Source organism: Myotis daubentonii, chromosome 16, assembly GCF_963259705.1.
Source record: "Myotis daubentonii chromosome 16, mMyoDau2.1, whole genome shotgun sequence".
Taxonomy (NCBI): Eukaryota; Metazoa; Chordata; class Mammalia; order Chiroptera; family Vespertilionidae; genus Myotis; species Myotis daubentonii.
Genome location: NC_081855.1, coordinates 52,572,200 through 52,594,593, shown reverse-complemented (window position 1 = coordinate 52,594,593; position 22,394 = coordinate 52,572,200). Strand labels below are relative to the sequence as shown.

At 56.7% G+C, this 22,394-nt stretch overlaps 1 long non-coding RNA gene across 1 annotated transcript in view; it reads left to right on the top strand.

The window, feature by feature from the left end:
* The window catches only part of LOC132219038 (uncharacterized), a 115,366-nt gene extending 93,259 nt beyond the window's left edge, over nucleotides 1–22,107 (top strand). Inside the window, exons 2-3 of the long non-coding RNA XR_009449357.1 lie at nucleotides 3,964–4,047; nucleotides 20,943–22,107. This is a non-coding gene — a long non-coding RNA (uncharacterized LOC132219038). The remainder of the gene's footprint in view (nucleotides 1–3,963; nucleotides 4,048–20,942) is intronic.
* Nucleotides 22,108–22,394: the final 287 nt, after the last annotated feature.

The window sequence follows — 22,394 nt, the reverse complement described above, 5'->3', positions numbered from 1 at the left end:
TGGGTTTGTTTTTAGAACATATTTTTTAAAAATAATGATTTCCTGGGTGGATCACCCTGGCATTGCATGCAGACAAGGCTGCCCGGCCTCTGCACGCCGCACGGCCTCCTTTCTCAGCCTGCCCTTCATTGGCAGGGGCCTGCTGAGGCGTCTGCGCCAAATACCTCTGCCTGGGCCGGGGCCCTGTCCTCAGGCCCAGGACACGAGCGCCCGGGCGGGGCTGACCCAGGAGGCTGGTCGGAAACTGTCTTTCCCAGGAAGAAAGAGGGGAAGAGCTTGCTGCCCTTTCTAGTGTTTGCTCTGGTTGATGCAGGATCCTGCTTCATATCAGCTTGTCCTGGCACCACCGTCTCTGCCCTTGGGTGATCTCACTGTTTAATGAGCAGAGGAGATGGGCACCAGTTCCTGTAAATAGCTTTGGGGGTGGGGAGTTAGAGAGAGACAGACAGACAGAGACAGGGGGGCGGGGAGGGAGAGAGAGAGAGAGAGAGAGAAGAGAGAGAGGTGTTTACAGAAATGTATATATGTGAGTGTTCTCCGAGTAAACATTTCAGAGTTGAGCCAGAATCATTAGGAGATAAATTGCCATCTGGGCATGTCAGTTTTTGCTTTTTTAAAAAATCCTCACCCGAGGATGTATTTATTGTTTTGTGTGTGTCGGGGGGGGGGGGGGGCAGGGGTTGATTCCAGAGAGAAAGAGAAATATCGATGCGAGAGAGGCACTTTCATTGGTTGCACCCTAACTGGGACCCTAGCTGGCATGGGAGCCATCTGGCTGGGGCTGGCATGTCCGCCTTTTTGTTTGCTCTGTAGTGAGTTCATGCCAACCGATGAAGCCCTGGGTTTGGGGTTGGGATGCCCCAAGTTTTCTGTGGTGGAAAGTTATTTATTTCTCTATCTCGCTCTCCGTCGCCTCTCCTCGTTGGTGCTTTATTTAATCTTAGTCGAGGTTGAGTGCTTTATGGGCAAGCACACTGGGCGATTGGTTTGTCTACACAGCAAACCGGGGTCGGGTGGGATGGAGAGGGGTGAGGAGAGGGAGAGGCGGGTCTCCCATCTCTCAGCAAGAAAATAAAAAAGATAAATAAACCCTAATCCTGACCCGGGGGCAAATGGCAATAAAGATCCAGGGCCATTTCCCCTGCTGATCCAGCCCTCCAGTTCACTGTAGGAATCAGACAGTTCTATGGCTCTAATTTGCCAGATCAGATTGTATAATTACCTTTTATGGGCTTGGGTGTGATGTGTGCTCCTGTTGATGCTGCAGGGGGCTGAGGGGTGTGTCTGGCCTCAGAGGTCCTGCCCAGCTGGGCTGTGCATGGCTTCCACATGGGGAAGGCGGGGCGGGGGCGGGGGTGGGGGCGGGGGCGGGGGTGGGGGCGAGCGCCTGCCTGGAGGCAGCACAGAAGCTGGTGGCAGAGCCAGGGTCAAAGGGCAGAGCGGTGGGGGAGGGCAGGCCTTCGGGCTGGGGCAGGGGTCTCCCAGAAGGAACACGGGTGGGTATAGGGGGTCAGCCGGGACATTCACCAAAGTCTGAATGAAGGCTGGTGAGGTCAGAGACAGGAAGTCGTTGGCAAGTTCAGGGATGAATGGTCATGCCTTTGACCTTGGATGGCTTTGTCTTCACGAGCCCCCGCCCCCATAACACATGATGTTAAAGGTATATTTTATGGCTACAGGGGTAGAAGGGTGAATCTCATCCAGGCTGCATTCATCGCTATACAGGCACTTCTGTGACAGTCACTTTATTCCTTCTGATTATGGAAGAAATGAGAACATTCTTTTTTTTTTTTTTTAATCGTTATTGTTGAAAGTATTACGTAGGTCCTCCTTTTCCCCCCATTAACCTCCTCCAGCCCGCTCCCGTCCCCCCTCCCCCCAGGCCCTCACCACCCCACCGTCTGTGTCCATGGGTTATGCATATGTGCATACAAGTTCACTGGTTGATCTCTTCCCACCCACCCTCCCCTGCCTTCACTCTGAGGTTCGACAATGAGAACATTCTTGCCCTGGCCGTTGGCTCAGGGGCTAGAGCGTCAGCCCAGAGCTCAGAACCCTTGGGGCTGGGACCCAGGCTTCAGGAGGACTTTCCATCTGCCTGGGGGAAGGGGATGGCGACTTCAGTGAGTAGCCAAGTCTGAACCCTGGCTCCCCTCCTGTCTTCCCCCCATCATAGGATTGACAGAAGCCCCTGCCAGTCCCCACCCATCCCATCCCCAGGGTCTGCTACCGATTGGTGGGTTGGGAAGTCCTGGTGGCTGGGTGAGTTTAGATGGACTTGTGTTAAATTTCCTATCGCCCCCGGGAGGGTAAGGCTGCAATCACAGAGTTTATCGAATGCTTTGCACCTAGTACACGGGATGTGGGTTGGGTCTGGGAGTGGCAGCAGGAATGGGACTCCATCCTGGTGTCGGTGCTGTTGGACTCGGAGAGTATCTTGTGGTTTTCCTTGCTTCTTTTGGAGGCGTTTTCTAGCATTTGCAAGTGGTCTAGGTAGGTCCCAAGTGTTGCACGGTTCATCGGAGCTAAAATTGTGGAGGCCCGGCCGGCATGGCTCAGTAGTTGAGCATCGACCTATGAACCAGGAGGTCACGGTTTGATTCCCGGTCAGGGTGTATGCCCAGGTTGTGGGTTCGATCCCCAGTGTGGGGTGTGCAGGAGGCAGCCAATCCATGATTCTCATCATTGATGTTTCTATCTCTCTCTCCCTCTCCCTTCCTCTCTGAAATCAATAAAATATATTTAAATAAAATACAATATAATTGTTGAGATCTTTGCCCTGCAGTCCAGAACCCTGCGTGGCATTTGAGGTCGGTTCTGGGGTCAGTCCGTGGGTGTGGCAGAGGAAACTGACCCAGCCGACATGTGTCCCTGGGATTGGCGGAGAGGGGGCCGGAGTTGATGGATGGGGTGGCCCAGAGTGCCAGCCGGCCCTGTCCTCAGGAACTCTAGAAACCCGGGGCGGGTGATCCCCGCCCCGGGTGATGTGTGTGCACCCAGTGAAAGAACAAAACGCCACCCAAACAATCCTTCCTCTTGTGAGTGAAGGTTACGCGTTTTCTGTTTCAAATCTGATGGTGTTGTCTTTCCCCGTTCTCTTTCTTCTCTCTGTCTTCATTTGCCAAACGAAGGGTCCAGAGTGATTTCTTTGAGCCTAATGATGGGGAAGCTGAGACGGGGGCCATTATCTTTAAACACCTTTTGAAATGCGACCCTTCCTGGTGTCTGAATTGGGTTGGGGAGAGGTCGGATTTAAAGATTAAATATTTTAGCAGGAACAGCAACTACGCTGATCGCTCCCCGCATCTTCTCGGGAGTCACGCGGATGGCGTGGCGTAGCCTTGCTCTCGAGAAACCCGTGTAAAGGAGCAGCGTTAACAAAAGCATAGCCGATATGTGCTGGGTGCAGGGTAGGGGTCAGGCACAGAGCTCGACGCCCTCCAGGTGTTACCCCATTTAATGAATTTAGGCGCCATAAGATCAGAACATAGAGAAAATCAGAATCGTATCACAGTAGCTGCCTCGGAATAAAAGACTCCATAAAAACAGAACAACTCAGAACTGTGGCCAGAGATGATTTTGTAGCCAAGGTCCCTCGTGAATTTAAGTTTTGTTATAACTTGAAAGAAATCACTATCCAGTGTAATACCCATTTACACCTTAGTTATTCTGGGTCTAGTTTATTAGGGTTGTTCTAGGTCTAGTTCATTCGGGTGGAAACCCTGTATTTCTTGAAAGCAGCCTTCGGTGGCCATGTCCACAGCTGACATGGGAACTGGACTTCTCCTTTATTCTCAATCAGTGGTGTTTGTGTGTTTTCTGTACCAGAGAATCGGCAGCTGTAACCTCCTGCGTCCGTGGGAGGCCGTGTGACCCTCAGAGTCCACTCCTCCGATGCTTTAAGTTGGAACATGACTTTCATGATCCCTGTTCCCTGAGGTCACGCTTTCCTTCTCTTTCCAGGTGACATCAGAGGTTGGTGGCCAACCGGGGCAGGTGCTCCGAACCAAGAAAGGACGGGGATGAAGGTGGCCCAGAGCACACCAGGTAACGAGAGCAGCGCCGCTGCCCTGCTGCCGTCCTCGCTTCGGGGGTTATGTTCTTTCTGCAGCAGAATCCCCCGCCCTGACATCCCCACCCTACCTGCGTGCAGCCCGGGGCAGAGTCCGGCAGGCAGGAGATGTCGGAGAAGGTCGAGGCTCAGCTTAAGTCAGCGTGATCCATCCTAGCCAGGCTGTGTTCTCGGGGCTCTTACATAGAGGAACTTGTCACCTCTCACAGGTCGCTCACGTTGTACCCAGTCTACAGATGAGAAAACCAAGGTACAGTCCATGGCCCAAGGTCGTGGAGTTATTTAATGAGGGAGCCAGGGTTCACGCTGTGTTCTCTGTCCATTCCGAGTGATGATGCGTGTTCTGGCTGCCCTGGTCTTTGTACGCGGGGTCTGAAGCAGGGCGTGGAGGTCTCGCGTTATGCAGGGAGAGCCATCAGGTGGGTGGCTTGAAGCCTGCAGGTCTAGGAAACAGAGAAAGGTGGATTGCGCCTGCTGACCTTGAAGAGCTCAGAGACCAACTATGGGATTAGAGGGGACCTCAGTGCTTTTGGAGCTCGGCGGACTGAGGTCTGGTCCTAATAAGCGTGGTTTGGGCACAGGGCCACTCCCTGACAGCAAGGGCTGGACCTGCCCACAGCTGTCGAGGCCCCACCATCCCCAGCAGTCACCCTTCTGGCTGGGAGTCTGGCTCCTGGGTACACGTCAGTCCAGCCACGTACGTGGGCATGTTTGGAGGCAGCAAAGCGTCTGTTTCTCCTACGGAGCCTGGGCGAGGGGGTGCTATGTGCTGCAAAGCAGGGCTCTAGAACTGGGCAGGGTATGTGGCCAGTTTTCCAGTGTTGACCCAGCACATGGGCAAAGAGGGTGAACCTCGAAGACCTGGGTTCAAATCCTACTTCCACTGTTTCCTCCCTGGGTGGCTACAGACTGGTGACCTTGACTTCTCTGGACTTTGGGGTCCACATATGTAAAATGGGGATAATAATGAAAACCCTGCCGTGTTGTGACTTGAGAAGAGCCTGGCACAGTGCCTGGGACATAGTAGGCGTGCAGCAGATGTCGGGGTGGTGGTGTTTTTCTTATTCGTCTGGATATGACGTTGGTAAATTCCTAAGCCTCGGTTTTCTCATCTGTAAGATGGGGTGTTAGTTCCCTGTGGTCAGGGGAGGCTGTGAGTTGAATGTGGTAACACAACTTGTCTAGATCGGAACAGACGCCGTGTCTCTCTCTGATTCCCTCCCTTGTTTGCCTGATTCCACGTGGATCGTTTGAAGGAAGGTGGCTGGTGGTGTTCAGTCCTCCATCCACAAGAACACAGAGTCCTGGCAGTTACTCCACAGCTGTTTTCTGATTCGATCCCCCTCTTCTCCCAGCGACAACCCCTGCCCCCACCCCCACCCCCGCCTTGGTCTTGACTCTTGCAGCACCAGCTGGGATGCCCACCAAGGCTCCCCCCATGCAGTTCAGTCTTTCTTAACCAAAGTACTGGTAGCTGTGTGCTCACAGCCTCTGTCTCAAACTCATGTCACTTTCTGCTTAGAAACAACGCCCCCCCGAAACCTACCACCTCTCTCTGCTGTCTCAGTGACCGAGTCTCACTGGGCGCTCTGTCCTGTCGCCACCTCTTCCCACGCCAGTGTGAGTCCCTTCGGCCCAGCTCACCTGCTGTGCATCCCACTCCCGAGCCTGGAACACTTCTGCGCCTGCCTCTGTGCTCTCCCCTCCCCCCATGTTACCATCTGTGCGCCTCAGCGTCTCAGAAATCCCCACAACCACAGGACCCGTGGCACCGGCCGCTCCTGCACCCCGCACACCTCACCTGTGGGCCTCCGCCTGCCCTGTGGGGTTCGCTGCCCCAGCCGGTGCCTGGAGAGCGGGCGGGGAGGGGGACGGGCCTTGTTGTCTGTTGCTTGGGTTTCTGTGACCCCGTCCTTTCTCACTGCTCGTTTTAGGGTCTTGGACAGACTCGGTGCTCAGACACCGCGTGGGTTACCTGGTGGGAGGATGGGCCCGCCGAGGAGAGGCGGTTGCTGACACGAGTCTGACCCTGCTGTCTGGGCTGGGTGACTGACAGGCCCTGTGCGGGGGAGGGGAGTTAATGAGTGACTCCCAGGGGATTTCCAGGCAACGGTGCGGGCACCGTCAGGGAGCACCCAGTGCCCAAGTTTGGGGGATTTCTCCGTCTCTCACGCATATGCCCACGCGCTAGCGGAGGACTGTGGCCAGGGCCGCCTTCTGCCCATGACCTGCTCGGTAGGAAACGCTCGGAGAAAGACAGCGGGCAGAGCGGAGTCCCTTCCTGGTGCTTCTCCCACATTTGAGTGTATTTCCCAATAACTGGGCCGAGCTCCTGGCCATGGGCTCCACTGGGGACACTTCCCTACCCAGCGCCTTGCTCTCTTTTACCTCCCGACCCACGGCCCCGGGAGAGGGAGCCCAAAGGTGGCCTGACGGCCGGGTCCACCTAGCAGTGGTCGTCATCAGTGCTATTAACACAACCAGCTTGCGTTGATTTCACATCCTTCCATCCAAAGGTCAGTCACGGTCTCGGCCTTGCGCCCGGGGCGCCTGCATGAGGTCATGGGGAGGAAGAGCTGTCTTTACGGAAACACGCTTTCCCCGGGCCCATCCGTCATGTGTCGTGGCGGGAGGGAGAGGGGCTGTGGCTAAAATGATGACTGCGGCCATAGCCATAGTTGGGAGTGAAGCGGCCGCCGGGGCCCTGGGAGGAGACAGTGGCGAGTCCCAGTTCTGAGCAGCGGGGGCGATGACCTCACCCGGGAATGGGAGCAGAGCTGTCCAGAGGCCTCGCAGACGGAACGTCCCCTCGGATGCAGGTGTGAGTCACCGGGCTCATGTCCCTGCAGCGGCGCTGTCCCCAGCCTCCCACTGCACCCTGGGACATCGTGGCCACTGGTCAGGCCTGGTGACTCATTGGGTTTCTTGAGCCGGCCCCTGGGGGTGGGCTCTCCCTTCTGGCATCTGCACCCCGGGTGCCATCGATGCCGTTGGGCTGGCCGCACGCTCAGAGGCGATGTGCAAAGATGTGCGTGGCAGGAAGGGCCCTGGCACTCCGCGAGGGTCCAGCCAGAGCCCCGGCCACCGCGAGCGGACATCAACCTTCAGCTCGGAACGTCCGGGGGCTCCATGGAGCTCATCCAGCCCAAGCCCTGGCTTCCTGAGCCCCAGGGGTGATACACACCCGAGAGATGGGGGAGTAGACAAAGGCAGCCTGGGCGGGGTGCGGGGGCGAGGCGCGGGGGCGAGGCGCTCCCATCACCCCATCTAGACAAGCCGAGTTCACCCAAAGGGCCAACGGCTGGCAGCGTGTCAGGTTTCCCGCCACGCCCAGCGCCAGCCTCTGCTGACATCTGTCCTCCTCGGTTTTCATCTTCCGAGGGTGGAAACAGTGTCATCTCTTCTCCACCTGTCAGTCTCGGCCCGGCGGGAGACCGCGGTGCCGGCCCCCGTGATGTCATCCCTGTTTATCGTCTGGCTTAGACACCGGGGAGCGGGAGACACTTGCTGAGGATGAAAAAGAAGAGTAAACCCCCACACCGTTTCAGCGAGGATTCCTCCTCCTGGTGTTGAGGGCCCTGTGTCCTTTCTCTCTCTCTTCATCTCTCTTTGGAATGAGAACAGTGTGTAAAGGAGATCAGGAGTGAGTGGGGAAGAAGGGTCCCCCAGGGGGCCAGGAGCCTCTGTTCCCAGGTGATGTTCACCTGTCGGAGGGACTCATCCTGAGAGCTGTGCCCCAGGGCTACCATGGGCGTCCTCTGGCCTGGTGGCAGTCCTGCCTCTCACCTGACACCGGGAGTAGGGAAGCATGGGACTCAGTTTACCCACTGTCGGCCTCCGTCCTTCCCCGGAGTGATGAAGTGGACTATTGCCCCACAGTTGTGTCCTTTGGCTCATCAGATCTGGAACTTTCCACTTCTAGTCTTTGTGTCCAAACAGGGGGTTGTGAAGGTGTGAGAGCTCTGTTTCTTTAGGGTAAATTTAAAAGGTGACACAGTCTCTCTCTCTGTCTCTCTCTGTCTCTGTCTCTCTGTCTCTCTGTCTCTCTCTCTCTTTCCACCTCCCTCTCCCCTTTTCTCCCCTCGCACATCTCTCCAGATTCCTCTTGGGACAGTGACTCACTGTCTCAGTTGAAGGAGGGGGTGGTTAGGGGGAGAGGCAGAGGCTGGGTCACGGGGGTACCGGGGGTGCCGTTGGGTCTACACCGTGAGGGTCGGTTCCTCTGGGCCCAGCTGACCTGGAAACTGGGTGGTCGGAGGCAGGGATGTGAATGTCATCTGTGCGAACCAGCGGGTGTGAGAGGGCCAGCCTCCCCGTGGGTGACTCAGCCTGCAGCAAACTGTAACAGGGAAGTGACTCACTTTCAACCCTAAGCAAGAACTCCGAGGCCGGGCCGCCAGCACCTGTCTGGGCCGCGGTTAGTTATTAACGCCGCCAGTGAGCATGTCATGGGAACCGGACGCTGGCCTAGATCGCTGCGGGCAGCCCGGCTCTCCGCCGCCTGCACACCCTCCACCGCCGGCCGTGGCTCCTCTCGGGCCTGACCCAGACGCAGCGGAGCCCACGGTGCTCCTGGCGGTACAGTGTCTCCCGGGTGCCCCTGGAGGGTGCAGGGCATGCGGAAGGGGACAGAAAAACGGCTTGGGGAGGGGAAACCCGAGCTGCCAGATCAGCCGAACCTGGGCATTCCAGGAGTGGGCCGAGGATGAGCTGGCCCTGCCCGCCCCGCCCCACACGCCCCCTCCAGGTGCTGGTTCCTGGGGCTCAATCAGGTCTGCAGGGAATGCCTTGGGGCCCTGTCGGTCCGCCTCCCACGGAGCCCTCTGACCTGGGCAACGTGAACTCCTGCCCCACTGACCTGGGGCTGGAGGAGGGGAGAGTTGCTCCATCTTCCCTGGCACTCACCACCCACTCCCGAGGCCGCTGCGGGCAGCTGAGAGCCGCGGGCCCAGCGCCGAGGGCCTCTGTGGGCTCGCTGGGAAGCCTGGGGCCGGCTGGGGTGAGCTGTGTATTCCCATCAGCTCTGCTCTGCCCTCTTCCTTGGGAAACACCCAGGGGTGGCTTCCCCCCCAGACCCCAGAAGGCAAGCTTCGCCGCTTTGGGGGGAAGGCCCAGCCTGGGCACAAGCCCTGTCCACCCAGCCCATGCCCTTCCACTCCCAGCTGCCGAGCAGGGGAGGGAGGCTGACTGGACAGGAAGAGGTGGGTGATTTAGCAGGTCAGGCTCCCCAGTGGCCACAAGGATGCCCAGCGCCCAGCGGGGGCGCTACCCCCTGGTCCTTGCTTACACCTAGGAAAAGCCCTGAAGTGCTCGCGGGCACAGAGCGGGCGGGGCAGCGTGTGCCGGCTGGTCTGCGGGAGGAGCACTGGACTGGCCACTGGGACGCCTACTCCCTGGGTGGCCCTCAGCAAGTCCTCGAGCCGCCCGCGTCTCCCGTCTGTGAAGTGGGAGTGAGGACACTGGCCCCGCTTACTCGGCAGGGTTTGTGGGAGGCCAGCTGAGATCACGGGGCACGTGAGGAGGCTCCGGGAGTGGGAAGGGCCACCCAGATCGGGGTTGAAACCCCGGGGTGCTTAGGGTGATTAGCAGCAAGCGGGGCCTGAGGTCTGTGCTCCTCCCGGAGGTGGCTTTACGGGCGCCCACCTGTGGCTTAAGAGCTTCTCGGGCCTCCCACAGCCGATAAGTCACCGCCCGGTGGGTGTGCTTTGTCTGGGCCCCAGCCTGCACAGGCAGCCGCCTCGGCTGCGGCCCAGAATGGCTGCTCTGCCTTCTCTCTCTGCCTTTCCCGGTGGGCCGGGCAGGAGCCAAAATAGATCCCAGGGCCTCATCGCTTGGGTTTTCCCCGAGGGACCCTCGGCTGCCCATGCAGACATGCTGGCGGCTCCGAGTCCCTCTCTCAGTCGACATCATCGTGGGGCACTGAGTTAGGCGTCTCCTGTCATGTGATTTGTTCTGGAGGGTCACCTTCTTGCCATCCAAGGAGGGAGGGGCCCGTAGGTGTGTCAGATCATCTCCCGTGGCTCAGGATGCGAAGAAGGTTCTGGACACACCATCACTGAGCGTACCACGCGTCCGAGCCCTGGCTTATTTTTTCCTTGTAGTGTTCTGTGCATTCATCGAAGGGAGGCATGTTGAGATGTAAGGGGTGTCCCGATGGGGCAGTGAGCATGCGTGTGGTGCCTCTTCTATGCCCAGGCCTCGCTAAGTCGACTGGGCGTAGTCCTTGCTCATAGTCGTAAAACCAAACTCTTTTTGACGAGCCAATCCCATCTCCCACCTAGACCCAGGGCCTCCCCCCAGTCTTTCCAGATGGGTGTCTCCTGCTCCCACCCTTCAGTGATGGAGACTTGATCTCTCCAGAGGTCACCCAGTCTAACACGTTGGCAACTCTTAATGGTTGGGAAGTTCATTCTTGTAGGGAGACTCTGTCTGCCTCTGGAAACTTCCAGAAGGGATTGCTCTCTGGGACCTAGAAAGATCAAAGGAGACTTTGTGAAGTTGCTGGAACTTGGAGGGGCGGGGGGAGCCACCTTTCATGGACTGAATTCTAGTGGCACCCCAGAACCTGTGTCCACCTGGAACCTCAGGTGTGGCCTCCTTTAGGAAAAGCGTCCTTGCAGATGGAGTTAGTTCAGGATCCCATGGCAAGTCCTCAGAAGCGGAGAGGAGGGGAAGCAGACGCAGAGGAGAGGCCTTGTGAAGGCAGAGGCCGAGGCTAGTGCTGCCCGGCTGAGGTGTGGACAGAGGAGAGAGGACCCTTTGGCCGGGAAACGCGACATCTTCGGAGCCCAGAAAGGTGCCAACCCTGGCTTCTCTGTCCGTTTGATCTGTCTCCACTAAACTGTCTGCAGTGTCTGCTTCTCTGTTTCTAGAAAGGGATCAGAAGTCCTTACCCCGCTCACCACCCTGCAAATACTTATGCGACATATGATGACAGAAGTCGTTACAAGAGGCGTACCATCAGAAAAATATCAAAAAAGGCAAGGGAAATAGTCAGGACCCATGCTCAGTTGTAGGACAAGTCATCTTTTTTTAAAATTAATTTTTTTTCAGTATTTCTGTGGTTGCTTAGTATTTCCTTATGGTTCTGTGACATAGTTCTTTTTTTTAGCAGTTCTTTGATTTTTTTCCCCAATTTTTGTTGTTGTCGTTGTGAACTAAGGCTCTGATGACAGTCAGTACTAGCGTATGGGGCTGCTATCACAAACGATCACCGTTCGGTTTACAGTAACACAGGCTCACTGTCATGAAGTTCTGGAAGCCTGGAATCGGAATGAAACCTGGTTTTAGCCCCTAAAATGACCTGGGGGCTAAGATCCATTGTGGACAGAGCGGGTTCCTTCTGGAGGTCCGGGGAGGGTCATTCCCGGCCGCTCCGGCTTCCGGAGGCTGTGGGCCTGCCTTGTTGCAGCTGCTGCACTCGAGGTCACACCACGATCTTCTCTGTGGGCGAATCTCCCTCCTCCGCCCTCTTATAGGGACACTTGTGATTATATTTAGGGCCCATCTGGATAATCCAGGACACTCTCCCCATGTTGAGAGCCTTAGTTTAGCCTGGCCAGGGTGGCTCAGCTGATTGAACATCATTCCATGCACCAAAAGGTCACCGGTTCAATTCCCGGTCAGGACACTTGCCTCGGTTTTGGTCTCAATTCCCAGTCGGGGACATGCAGGATGTAGCCAGTCAATGTTTTTATCTCTCACCCCCTCTCCCTTCCTTTCTCTCTAAAAATCAATAAAAAAATTATTATTTTTGAACGATCCTTCATTTAATCCCACCCATCAAGTCCCTTTTGCCACATAAGGTAACATTTACTGACTCTCTTTTCTCTTCCTTTTTTTTTTTTTGGATGGGATTGTGATTGAACCTGTCGCCACGTGCATGCCGATTTTCTCCCAGTAAGTTCCCATCAGTGGAAATAAAGGGTGAAAGGGCGATACCACAGTGGTGTGAAATGTTAAGTAGATGGAACTGGCATCTTTTTGCTACTGTCCCTTTAAGAGCCCTGCGTAGTCACATGGGATGGGGGCGGGAGGGGGGCAGGCAATGGATCGAGATCCCCATTACAGGAATCATTTAAAGTCAGCCTCGAGGAAGCTCGGGGCTAATGAGATAATTCCCATTAGGGGAGGAAGGAAGTGAAGGTGGCCTGACATCCTTTCTGTCTTTAATTTATGTGATTCCCTGAAACCTCCCCCCGCCCCACCCCCCCCGGCTGCCCCTGTGAATTCTGGGCCCATTGTCCACCCCGTCTGCCAGCCAGGGCTCTGGTTCCCAGCAAGTCCCAGCACGCCCAGGCACCTGGGAAGGCTGCCTTCCGCCCAGGCCAGGCGCTCGGGCTCTTGTCTTGGCAGCTGTGCCGGAGAATCTGGTCTTGGCCTCTTTCTTCTCAATTCCCAGAGCCTCACCCAGCTCCCCTCCACCCCCACCCCTGCCCCGACCGACCAGGGCGGACGGGGACCGGTGTCCATGGGACCAGAGAAAAGAGAAAAGCTTTCAACAGAACACAGGCCGGCTCTGGGGCCCTGGAGGCCAAGGCAGCCAGGATTTTGTTTGCAACACAGCACCCCCCCCCCCCCCCCCCGCTTTTATACTTTTAGAGGGAAGGAGAGTGAGAAGCCGGGGTGTGTGGGGTGGAGGGGAGAAGGAGAGAGAACAACAGAGATCCCTTCTCTTCCTCTCTGGCTGCCTACACGTTGGTCAGAGCTCTCCCTGCAAACGTGAAAATCCGGTTGGGGCCTTTAATTAGAAGAGTGTGAAGTAACCCAAGGTCCAGCGTATTTGAAGTGCAGATCAAAAACCCTGGGAACATCTGGGGGCCGCAGAGAGGGAGACCTGACCTCATCTGGGACCGTGGCTGTCGGAGTCGCCCATGTCTTTTACTGACACCTGCCGGGGACAGTGCCAGCCGCCCTCCCGCGAGTCCGGGAAGGGTCCCTGGCACCCGGAGGGAGGCCAGGCTCCTGCCGGTCCCGGCTTATTTCTTTTCCTCCTCGCATCCTCCCCGAGGGAGGCCATATGGTGGAGTGTTCCGAGTCAGGGCCAAGGGCCAGCGCCGCGCTGGCCCCGGGGACGGTCCAGCCGTCCTGATGATCCTGATGTGCCGTGTGGGTGGCCTGTCCCGTGAACTCACTGCCTGACCTCCCGGGGCCTCCCAGAGCCCAGCTGCAGCCTTGAGTAACAGCCTGGCCCCGTCGTGACCGGAGGGTGCTGAGGCCCAGCTTCCCTCGTCCCCTTGGCACCCGCGCCACGTGCAGGCCGACCGGGCCGGGGCTGGGGCTGGGGCTGGGCCCGGGGCCGGGCAGTCCAGGCCGAGCCCTGCAAGCATCCCTTCCTCTTGGGATGGCCTCGCCTGGCTCTTCAGGCTATAGGGCCTGTAACGGGAGTGAGACAGACAGGAGAGCCAGGGGTTCGAGGCAGAGGGGACACAGTTAGAAGGATGAGAAGCAAGGGAACGACAATGGAGTTGAAGGCAAAGGGTATCTGTGCATTTCAGCGTTAAATGCCAACAAAGCCAGACGCCAGCTTCTGGGCGCGGTCCCCGGGGAACTGCCTTGCTCATGGTGGGGCTCCTTTAGCGGCCGGTGGTAGGTGGTGAGACTCCGGGCCTCATCGCCTCCTCCCCACGCGGGGAGTTCTCAGACTTTGTAGGAGTGGTTGAGGGAATGTGGAGGGAATCGAGTTAAGGTTCATCTAAATACTAGGAACAACCTTATTGATTAAAAAAGGGGAAAAAAAGCATCAGTGGAAGGTGGACCCGGGGGGTGTTTTACTCCGTAGGCGTGGTCTGTCGGTGCCAGGAGAGTAACCAAGGCAGTGGCTCCATGTCCGTCCTTCCTCGGAAGTGGGCCCTGGATCTGTTAATAGAGCGGTGCTCTAGGGAAACGCAGTGATGATGACAAATACCACTTAGGAGCCTTTAGTATTTAGCGCAGGCCTCACGACGGCCCTACGATGGAGTCTGCATCCCTGTTTTGCCTGTTTTACAGAGGGGTGAGAGAGGCAGCTTGCCCAGGTTCCGGGATTTGAACCTTGATCTGACTGCATATCATTAAGCTAAGGTGTTTTCCCATCAGTAAGAATGAGTATCTATGTCCCGCCTCCCTCCCACACTTGTGAGATAACCAGCCTATGCTGGTTCATTTACTCGTTTGTCCATCCAGCTGTCCATCCATCCATCTATTCATCCATCCACCCATCTATCCATCCATCCATCCATCCATCCATGTGCCTCCTCAGGACCAGACACTACACTAGGTACTCTGAACACAGAGAAGAAAACCGCGGCAGCCATAGCACGCCTCCACGGGCCCCGACAGACCTTGGTGGAGCGGAGGAACCCTCAGGAGGCCCCCGAAGCCTGCGGCACCCACAGTCCTTGAGTGCATGTGCTCTTCTCCCCGGTATTTATGGGCAGGCTTTCTGGGTGCCCCAGATCCAGGCAACTCGGGCCTGCTCTGTCCTCACTGTGGGCTGACAGGCCCTTAGGCATCTGGGTAGACAGTAGACAGGACTGCAGGGATCAGGCAGAGATCTGTCTGTTCATCCCTCCTGAGAAAAAAGTGTAGTAGATGCCCTCCTCTCTGGAGTCCCCTCGCCGGCACTGGTCTCCGAGTTGGTGTCTCTCGGTCCCCCTGGTCCACCCGTGGTTGCTGGGAGCAGGCCTGGCACGCTCTCTGGCCAGCCCCCCATTTCCAGTGTTAAACAGAAACTTAACATCTTCTCTTCACCCGGAGAAAGAGAAGAGAAGGGCCTTGTGAATGGCCATTGGGTGGCCTCTGAGGGACGCGTTGCGTGGTAAGGAGAGGGCAGAGGGAGTCTGGGACTAGGGTCCCTATTATCTTGAAAGTCCATCGGTAGGAACAGTCTCCTGCAGATACAAACAAGGGATCCAGGCCGGCCGATGCGGAAGGGGCTTTGATCCGCCTAGAAGTGAATGCTTTTCAGTGGAGAACCGCAAAGCAGCCCCACCCAGGGCCCCGGAGATAACAGGCCGGGCAATCGCAAACCACCGGCCTCTTGATGGTGCCGGGCTTTATTGAGGTCTGGTTCTCACCCAATGGGAGCACATCCGGCGAGCATCAAAGGGGCCGGGCGTCACCTTGTGCAAAGAGTCCTGGGCCCTCAGGTGGGTGCGCGCTGGGCAGGGTGCGTGTGTGGCTGTGTGTGCACAAGGCTGCCCGTTGGCAGTTACCTCTCTGTGGGCCAGAGGCCACCAGCCCCGGGGGGTAGGGGCGGGCTTGGCAAGTCACAGACTCTATTCCCTCGCTCTGGCTGGTCCAGCTCCTGACATGGTCACTCAACGTCGTACGTCGAAGGGGCGCTCTGTGTCATCTTGTCCCTGACTTTGTGTCACAAAGGCCGTTTGTCCACGGAGTTTAAGGGAGGGCTCAGAGAAGGCACAGCCTGGAGGGTTCCCCTTTGGGAATCTCAGACTCACTTCTTTGCAGCCTTTCGGAGGTCTTTTGCTTGACGTGGTACACATGCCAAGGATGTGTATCGGACCTATAAGAGGGGAAGAAACAGGGTGTGGGGGATGGTGGGAGAACCCAGGGGAAGAAGAAGGTCGCATCTTTGCAGGGGGGAGTCGATGGGCGGGTGGGTGAGTGTGGTCCTGGAGGAAGGGCCCCTTTCCCGTCGACCCCAGGCAATGCCCCTTGGCCGCCTCCTGTCCCATCTGGGCCGTCAGGATGCTGGACATCACACATGGGCCTCTGGAGACAGGAGCCGAGAAACAACGCCGTGCATACAGCACATCTGGAAGCTTCATGAGGTTTATTTTTTAACACATCTGCCAGAGTCAGGACATCTACGCAGGAGGGTTGCAGGCTGGAGGGAGCCAGGGGTTTCAGTCAAGTGGGAGCTGTATTTGGACCCAGGGGGAGGGGCGGTGGGGTGGGGAGAGGAAGGTGGAAGCTTGGAGCTGGCCGATGCCAGAAGCCAAGTCTTCCCTTGTTTGGTCTAATTTGTGGCCGGGAACAGAAGTCCCCAGGAACAGAACTGGGACCTGCTTCCTTGTCTCTTGGGTACCACTGATAGAGAGCAATGGGGTCACTCCTACCTGCTCCAGTCCGCTGCCTTCAGTGGGAAGATGCCGGTGGGTTCCATCCCACAGGGCCTTAGCCTCCCAGAGGTCCCTGGGACCTGGCCTTTTCCATGTGGGTTACGGACTCATACCTGTTCCCCATCTCCCCAGTTGGAGCTGAGAGAGGGAGGGGTGCTGCGAGGACTCGGTTTACCCTGCAGGCTTCTCTCTCCTCTGTCCTCCAGCCCCTCTGCCTTCCTCTCCTCCTGCCCTCCATCTCTTCTTTCTCTCCTCTTTCTTTCTCACCTTCCCTTCCTCCTCTTTTTCTTCCTCTCCCTCCTCTTCTTCGCCTCTTTTCCTCCCCCTCCCCCTGCCTCCCCCCAGTGACAGCCTTGACTTAATGGTTTGGGTCACAGGGGGCCAGGAGAAGCTTGGCTCAGCCTTTCAGCAGGGCAGGCTGGGAATGCAATGGCGAAGGCAAGAGCGGGTCCCAGCAGGAGAGAGAATTCACAGGTGACTTCATCTGCCTTTTCCCGGAGCCAGAGCAACACCCTGCTCAGCTCTCCTTCTCTCCTCATTCCCAGGTTCTCGCTTCATTTATTCCTCCCTTCATGCTCCGGCCCAGCTACGAACGCCGCGCAGAGCTGACTTCCAGGCTCCGTTAAAAGTATGGGAAGCCTGTCTTTGCTCAGGGCGCAGCCCTGTGGGTGGATTCTGGTTTCAGCGCCTGGGGAGTTTACCGACTGGAGGGAGAGTTGGTGCTCCCGTTTCTAAACAGGCCGCTGCCGTGTCCCCGCCTTCACGAAGGCAGAGCTCTGGCTTGCATGAGCTCATGTGTGCAGCAGCTCGTGGGAGCCGGCTCCCGGTGCTCTCGGTTTACGAGGGCAGGAAACAGAGGCTCTGTGTGGTTATTCATGGGAGGCAGGGAAGTGTCCACCCTGTTCTGATGGGAAGTAAGGTGACACAGCCACCAGGAATCCTGCTCCATCCAGTCACCCCACCTGGCAGCTACCTGTCCATTCCCAAGCCTGCCCCAGCCGTGCTGGTGACAGTTTCTGCTTGGGAGCACCTGTGTCCTCCCCAGAGTCAGGTTCAGGTATGTTCCTGCTTCCCCCGCTGGGAGCAGTGTCTGCCATGCGCAGCGGCTCTCCGCGTGTCCGAGGCAGTGAGTCTGGGGCGGGGCCTGAGAACTTGCATCTCTAACGCGTTCCCAGGTGCTGCTGAAGGTGGACTACACTTGGAGAAGCATTCCTCTAGATGGATTCCCTTTTCTAGATCTGTGATATAGGGCATCCACCGTGGTTACTAGAAAACTCTACAGTAATTGTGACTTCACTATTAGGACACAAGAGCATTCTTGCTCACATAGCAGAAATCCAGGGAAAGGCCATCCAAGGCTGGTGTAGCAGTTCAGCTTTTTGGGACCCGGCTTCCCTCTTCCTATTAAATTACCTTCCCACAGGACTCCCATGTTCAGCGTCCCTCGTAGTCCAAGACGGCTGCTGGGGCACCAGCCATCACGTCCTCGCTGAAGGCGGAAGGCAGGACAGGCAGAGAGGTAACCATCGGGCTCTTTCCAAACACCTTTTGAACAGCCTTCCCAGAAGTCCCACAGCACTTGCTTACGTCTCCTTGACCAGATCTTAGTCACGTGGCCATAGCTAGCTGCAAGGGAGGCTGGGAAACATAGTCTTTTGACTCTGGGCCTCAGTGTGTCCGCCAGAAATCAGAAAACAGAAATCTGTTCCTAAGTAGAAAGGGGAGAACAAATATTGGCGTAAGTAACCACCGACAGAATCCTCCTCAGAGTGGTAATTTATTGGGCATCTGCCCTGTGCCATGCGCTTTTCATACGGCATCTCCCTTAATCCTAAAAGCTCTGCAAGGCAGATATTATCTCCATTTTGCAGATGATGAAACAGAAGCTTTCAGAGATGGAGCCAAGTTACAGTCACACATGAAAACAATTTCAAAACCCCTTGAGAGCCTGGGCCGCTTCTTGCCTCAGTTGGTCTCAGAGACCCGCCCTTTGCCCTCGTAGGGTGTCTGTCGGACCTTCCTAAGCCGCGTTCTGGACCTCGCCCCTCCTGGCCAGCCTCAGCCCATTGCTGCCTCTGTGCTTGCGGTGACACCCTCTTCCACAGACCTGTGGGGCACAGCGGCCCCGTGAGCCCTGATGCACAGCAGTAGAGTCCCATGGCTGCTGTAGAATTACCATGAATTTAGGGGTGTAAAGCGACTCATATCTATTCTTCTATGGTTCTGGGCGCCAGTTCCACGGGGCTAAGGTCAAGGCATCCGCAGGGCTGGCTCCTTCCAGTGTCTCCCGGGAAGAGTTCACTTCCTTGCCTTTTCCCGCTCTGGAGCCTCCTGGTCACCTTGCCTCGTGATTCCTGCCCTGGGTCCCACTAGCTCTGGGTCAGGTCTTGCTCTGCCTCCCTCCCTCCCTCTTTCTTTTTTTTAAAAAATAGGAAATGTATATTTATTTATTTTTTTTTGTTAATCCTCACCCGAGGATATTTTTCCATTGATTTTTAGAGAGAGTGGAAGGAAGGGGGAGAGGCATATCTACTGGTTGCAGGGCCTGGTCCCGGTTCCGGGGATTGACAATGCCTGCAACCGAGGTATATGCCCTTGACCAGAATCGAACTTGGGACCCTTCAGTCCATAGGTCGACGCTCCATCCACTGAGCCAAACCAGCTAGGACTGCCTCCCTCTTTCTTATGAAGGTTTGTGATTACATGTGGGCCCCCCGGGTAATCCAGGGTAATCCCTGCAGCCCCTGAGCCCTCGCTCACACCCGCACAGTCCCTTTTGCTGTCAGAGGTAGCCTACGTTCAAGGTCGCAGGGATCAAGGCCTGGTTGTCTTTGGGGGGCTAATATTCAGCCTACCGCAGTGGCCCCCTTGCCACTGGCCTCCCTCTCCTTGTCCCCAGCCCTTGTTCCGTGGGCTGTCCCCAGCACAGAACATGCATACATTTCACATCTGTCCCGGGGTTTTCAGAGAGGCCAGAGACAGGGTCTGAAGGGCACAGCTCCCAGTGGCCATAGCAACAGACACAAACACATTTGAGGGGAAAAGGATTGGGAGAAGGCGTTCCTGCCCTAGAGGTGGCAGAGTGACTTAGCCTGGGCAGTGGTGCCCAGCGGAGACGCGAAAACAGCAGATACGTGCCCTCAGCCAGCCTCGTAAACCCTCTGGGCTGCGTGTTTCTAGGTAATCTTCCAACTCCCTCGGCGTCTGTTAATCCGTGGGCCCCCCGTTGCCTTTCTCCAGGCTAACAGAGGCGTGTCTTTGGCCACATATAAACATGCACCCAGAGGGTTTGGGTGGGGGGGGGTGGGGGAGGGAGAGTTGGGCTCTGCTTAGACTGGTCATGTTCTAACCTCATTTTCCTCTGCTGGGCCGATTCCCTCGTCTCCACCCCACTCCCCAATGCCGCTCCCCCGCCCCCCACCCCCCCGGGCTGGGTTGGCCATGCCGGGATGAGTCTGGGGTGTTGTATGTTTTGCTTTTCATTTTATTTTGCAAGTCCCTCCCAACATTCCCCTCTGTGTTTAACGTCCCACTGCCAAGTGCATGCGGTTGCCGGGCAACAAGAAGGAAGTCCCTGTGTGATTCACCTGGCGGCTGCCAATTAATTGGCGAGCTGTGAGCTGTGTGCGTCTCCCGGGGCAAGAAGGGCTTCTCCCGGCCCTGGGCCCCGTGGGAGCCAGGGGAGAGGGCCGCTGCCCGGGAGGGAAGGGGACCAGAGGAACGTTAGCACCACTTTGGGGGTGTTGGGGGTGCTTTCGGGCCCAAATGAAAGAGAGCGTCTGGAAGGCCCAGGCAACATCTGGGCGAAGACGTGCGATGTCCCCCTGGCCACCAATCAGAGAGCCACCTGGAGCGCCCAGACACCTCTGCATGGGCATGTTGGCTGGCTTTCTTTGGGTAGGTGACTCTAATATGCAGACTCTTGCTCCTTCCAGGGGTGTCCATCCTAATAGGGACCGTAAGACAGCCCCACAATTCTTTTTTTTAAAATATAATTTTATTGATTTCAGAGAGGGAGAGGGAGAGAGAGAAACATCAATGATGAGAGAGAATCATTGATTGGTTGTTTCCTGCACACTCTCTACTGGGGATTGAGCCTGCAACCCAGGCATGTGCCCTGACCGGGATGGAAACTCTGGTCTCCTGGTTCTTAGGTTGATGCTCAGCCACCGAGCCAGGCCGGCCGGGCCATCTCTGTGTATCTGCCATTGGCATTAGGGAAGTAGAAACGTGTTAAACCATGCCTTCACATTTCCTCAGAGGGACCCCTTACCCACTCTGGGTGGTTTCCTAATTAATTGTTAAGGGGCTTGCGAGAGCAGAGAGGTGCCTGCTGAAGGGAACATTAGGATTAGGGACCAGACCCTTGTCATCCTCTACTGAGAACATTGGCACCCTCGGTGCCTCAGTTTCCCCGTTTGTAAAGTGGGTGATCTAATATCTCCACACGCCCACATCTCGCAGACATATCACAGTGACCTGCTGAAAACAGAATTTTCCACTTCCTCTGGGCTGGCTGGGTTCAGTGGTGTTTAACTTATTTTTTAAAATAAATCAGCTATGGGTGTAGTGGTGGGATTTGTGTGCAAGGCTCCCAGTGGTGGCTCAGTGTACAGGGAGTTGCTTGAGATGGATAAATAGCCCCCCCCCCCCCTTAACGAAAATCCTGCTTTTAGAAGCAGCGTCTCCTCTTCTCAGCAGCTAGACTGTTAGGGAGGAAAGTAGGAAAGTGACGCTCACTGTTGAAAGCCATCTGTAGGAGGGGCTAACGCCAGATTCTCACTCCAATGTGTTTTGCTCCACAGGCCTGGGAAGCAGGGCTGGCAAAGGGCCGCCCTTCCTCACCCTCACCGCCCACCAGGGAGCCTCCTGGAGGTCCCGACTCAGCTGCAACCAGCTCTGAAGAGGCAGGCACTCTGCATTGGATGGAGAAGTCTTATTTTGGAGAATACATACAGAAGGTTCTGGATTTGAGAAGACATTTGAGGAGAAAGCAAAGACCCTCGCTCTGAGGAATAGGGGATGTGATGACCTGCATGCGCTGGGGGACGCATCGTTGCTGGGGCAACCTACGGAGAAGACACCAGTATCCCAGACCTTGCTTCTCCTTCTTATGGAAAACCCTTCCTCTGCGGCCGCGGCTCTGAAGGCTGCCCACCCCCCCCCCCAGGAACCCCAGGGCTTTCTGCCACCCCCTTTCTGCCCCCCCCCCCCCCACGCCTGCTGTGCAGCGATTCTTGTTTGCTCCATCATCTTCTAGCGGATACAGAGTGAATCGTTAACTACACTTAGGTCAAACAGGATCTGCGTTTTTTGTTCCGGCTCCTTCTCAAGACACGTGTGTGCCGCTATGCGCCCAGCCTTGGAGGAGTCTTCCTTCTCGTCTGTTCGGGCCTGGCCGCACGGGTTCCGGAGGGATGCTCATCCATGCAGGGACGTTCCTCGGGCTCTCGGGGACGTTGGCAGGGACTCCGGCGGGGGAGCTGGATTGTGAAGGCTGCCGTTCTCCATGCCCAACCGTCTTGGCTGGGATCACACACGATCGGACATCTGGAGGAGCAGAAAATGAGCCCTGTTGTTTACTCCAGCTGTCTTCTGTTGAGCCAGAGGAACAGTCAGCTGCGAGACCCTCTCCTCTCAGGTGGCCGTTGGGGTCCACACCGGAGCTGGGGACTTCTTTATGGACCGTCCAGCTACCAGCGCTGATGGAATTTATGGCGGACCCTCTTCCTCCGGGGCGTGCCGATGACACACACACCCGGCCATGGGCTGGGCCCCATGCGGCACGAGTCCTGTTCGTTTCGTTCACTCTGTAACCGCCATACGCATGGACGGAAATACTTCCTAGATGCCTATCCCTGTCAGCCTTGGCCCAAGTGCAGGGCCAAGCAGGTCTGTACTCTCCGTGTCCACAGTGAATGGATGGCTTGCCTTTGCAAGAAGGAATTAAAGCTAGACCTGTCTACCTTCCCTGTGGTGCAGATGATGTGTTTGTGTGAGCATTTAGTGATTTGGGTGTCTTCTCAGTGGAGCAAGGGGGTCCTTCTCGGCGTCTCAGGTTCAACACAGAACGACGGAGGGGAGCCTCTGGAGGAGGTTTCCTGCAGTTGGAACACGAGGCTTGTCTGTGGGCTTTCGCCGTCCTTCCTCGACAGGCAGACAGGCTCGTTGTAGCAGTTCAATTCCCTTGGGTGTCAAGGGACAGAGACCCACTTGTCTTACCTCCATACCTGCTGGCTTAGTGCAAGCTGCTGGGG